Raw genomic sequence first — 3,859 nt, 5'->3', positions numbered from 1 at the left:
ATCTGGTGTCCAGGAATTTTGTCGCTGGAACTTTAACGATTTCACGTCTCTGCAGTTGGCCTCAACGTAAAGTATATTAGTAAAGCACATCAGAATCTGAACCGATCGTGCACAGGAAAGCAACACTTGCGTGGTCAGTACATCCCGTGCCTTCTTGGTTGACCATCCCTTAGAGAAGCCAAGTTTCAAGCAAGCCCAAGACAGTATGGGTGCATGAGCAATTTTCAGTTAAAAAAAACAATGTCTCTCTAAGAAGGCAAACAGACACACCAGGTATTCAGCTCTAAGGACCTGGCCTGAAAGATAACCCAGGGGCTGAATGAAAGCTGATAGAGCTACGGGTCCGCCCGCCATGCAGAAGGTGAGAAATTGAGGAAGAGCAGTGAGACTCCCGTCATGGCCTGACTAAGGCCCCGGGGGTTGTTTAATTGCCCTCTGCTGTCTGACGTGACATGATCTACCCAAGAAAATGCTGCTCTTCAAGGGGGAATTAGGCGCTGGAGGAGAAAAGGGCTCTGTGAACAGCCAACACAGGGGTCCTGGAATGTTCCAAAGCAGAGCTGAGTAAATCCTCAGGATTCCCTCTGGAGACACCACATGACTGACTTGTTTTGCACGAAGATGACATGTGTGGGGACAAGGAGATGGATGATTTAAAAGTCACTTTTAATTGGTTTTGTAATTTACAATCTGAGACAGTTTGTCTACGGTCCTCCGATCACCACGAGGGCCACCGAGGAACGTGGATGGGGTGACAGAGCACTCAGACTCCTGGGCTAGGGCTGCAGGCAGATTCCATGCCTCCCATATACCTGTGCTTGTCTGCGTTGTTATATCACTATGTTTATCACAATTTTCTGACGTTGTTGATTTCTTTGTTGTATTCTCCATGGCTTATCAACTTCTTGGGAACACAGTATTTAGCAGAGTAAGTAAGCCAAAAAAAAAAAAGTTTACTGTATAAAGTAACATCATTGCCCTAATTTCTCAGAGGGGACATAATACACCATTGACTCACTATAAATATGATAGGAAACGAAAAATTCTGTCAAAAAATGTTATAGGCTTGAAATGTTTAGTCCACCCTTAGTTACTAAGAATGGAAAGCCAGTGAGGCACAGAAGGGGTTTATTGGAAGGACCCAGTGGAATGGAATGAAGCCTGTGCATAACCCAAAGCATCGCCCACCCTTCCTCCCTCCCTCGGCCCTTTCCCCTCCGTCGCTTTCTCTGTCTCTCCTTGGTACACCTGCATTATTCTTTTGCTTACAATCTAACTTTCTCTGAAGCTCACACGATGAGCAAGGACAACTGACACTCGCAAATTTTCCACATAACAGATCCACCCACCGTGAGGATGCCCTGAAATCCCAAGGAAGAGATTCACTGCCGAACCTTGGCCAGAGAAGCAGAATTACAGCAACTGATTCCCAGCAACCAGGTGTGTTATGGGAGCAGGTCGGGGGGAGAGAACAATTCCTAGAAACAAGCAATATGTGGTGAAGCGAAAATGGGAAACAGATTAATTTGTATTGTGTGATTCCACGTTGCTAGTCTATAAGTCTGTATTTTCAAATAAGCAGAGGAAATATGAAAAGCTAGACAGCAAATCATCAATTTTAGAGAAATGGAATAGAAGGAAAGAAAACCCTATTTGACTTCAGATGCTTATTATTTGAACAGTCACAGCAATTATATATTACATTGTGATGCATATTTAAATTTTTGTAAAGGAAAATTTTTTTTGTAAATGGGTGCAGGGTAGACTATTCAGTAGGAATCTACTACATTAAACCTCTTTTTTTCATAATTTAAACTTAATTAAAGTTTGGAGAGAAAAGGAACTAACAGTCTTTCTCATAAGCAGCATTGGTTGAACAGCAATTTCCTTTCTTTTGTTATATTGATCCAACTCTAAAAACTCATTCACTCAAAGTCCAGGAAGATGCCGGGACATACAAAGCCTCACCGTATACATTTAAGAAAAAATAATATGACATTGCAACTGGTAGAGCTCATAAGTAGTAATAAAATTTCTGATTCCATTTTAGACACAACGCGACCCTTTCTATGCCGAGAAAGCCGGAGCTCGGTGCAGGGCACATGACAGGCGCCAGCCACTGCTGTCATAGCTTTGGGTGCAGACACAAGGATGGTCGGCACGCAGGGCCCTTAAGCAATGGCTCCCACTTGTAAGAATCTGCTGGGAGGCTTATTATCGGCGCAGACTCTGAGATGACGGCTCTGCCCGTGGAACAGGACTCTGTTTATTAACCAGCACCCAGGTGAATTTGAAGCAGACAGCCCTTTGCCGATGCTGCTGCTGGTGCATCCACCAAGGGCTGATTAGCCAGCCCTTCGGTTAAAAACAGCATGTTTAGAATCAGCTTCATGTACTGCTTTAGGACCACGGGGAAAGTTACAAACCTTCCTTCAGCCAGGAACACTGCAATCATAAAAATAATACCTAGTCCATAGCTCATTGTGGGAGTTGGTTGGGGAAACATAAGCAGGGAACTTAGTACAGTACTGGGCACACAGCAGGTGCTTAATTAAAGGTAGCAATTATTATCAGTAAATTACGGAATCTATTAATGACTAAAGGGGAGTGGTGCCTACAGCACCCTGGACCAAGGCCATCAGATGTTGGCGAGCTCTGGCTACAACTTAACCTCACAGACATTATAATGGGGGAGAACGTAGCCTGCCCAAGGGTGAGCGAGAATCAAGGCTCAGACACCTAGTGCAGCGACAAAAATCAAAGCCAAGTTTGCGGGGCAAGTCATCATTGCTGGATGAGTGCCCGAATTCCAGAGTGACGAGGCTGAAGTGAGTGAATCTCCAATAATTCCGCACGGCCACAGCTCTTCCACGAAGCTCAGGCGCCAGGCAGGTTTGGGAGCTCCCTGCAGGGATGGGCAGAGAATTTCATTTTCTTTCTATTTCTTTCTTCCCCATTGTCTTAATCATTGGGTCTCATCACTCAGAGTGTCTGAAAGGAGCATTTAGCAGAAGTAGATGGATTCTCCAAAGTGAAAACTATACGGAGAGTCAAGAACAGTTGGTCAGAAACAGTCACCGCAGCAGCAGAGGAATCAGAAAGTCAAGCAGGGGTGGGAGAAAAATACTGCATTTGTTGAATTCCTGAGGGTGCTTGGGGCCAGACAGAGGTATCTTAAGTCCCATTATTTATTGGGTAACTTTCCTGAGTCTAACTGCGTACATTCCAGGGGTAAGAGATAGAGAAACAGCTTCAATTCAATCCAGAGGTAACTCTCCTGGCCACTGCATGCCGTGGCACACCCACGGTGAGTGTGAGATGGGAAGCGTGAACAGGCTGAGGCAGTGATGGTCTCCCTTCCTGCTCCCTCTTGCATCGTTGAGTGTGATTCTAGTGTTTAACGTATTTTCCCACAACATGGCCACTAAAAGCAAGCCAACCACTTAATCAGGTGCTGAGCTGAAGAAACAGCAATCTATTTTGGCTCTGAAAGAAACCCGGGGCTGCGGTGGGCTCCCTGAGAGCTGGCGTGCCAGACGCAGGAAGAATTCCAAAAGAGTTTTCCAGGGTGACTGACTCTGAGCAATCTTTCCCCTCTTTGTGCACTGACTTCAGAATCTAACCCTCGAATACAGTGCAACTCCAGGGGCTTTTTCCTTTTCTTTGGGAAAACTCAATTGCTAATAATGTCTCCCATTTTACTAACACCACTCTTCTGAGAGGTGGTATATTACCTCCATCTCACAGGTGGGGAAATAGAGGGTCTGAAAGGCGCTCTGCTAACAAGTGACAGGGTGGATTTGCTGGCAGATCACATCTTCCTGTCCAAAGGTCTTTCCCCTCCTAGACCACAGGAGAA

This window comes from Rhinolophus sinicus, chromosome 13, assembly GCF_057876585.1.
Source record: "Rhinolophus sinicus isolate RSI-liver-muscle chromosome 13, RSI-T2T, whole genome shotgun sequence".
Lineage (NCBI taxonomy): Eukaryota > Metazoa > Chordata > Mammalia > Chiroptera > Rhinolophidae > Rhinolophus > Rhinolophus sinicus.
Note: the sequence above shows the minus strand (reverse complement) of the source record.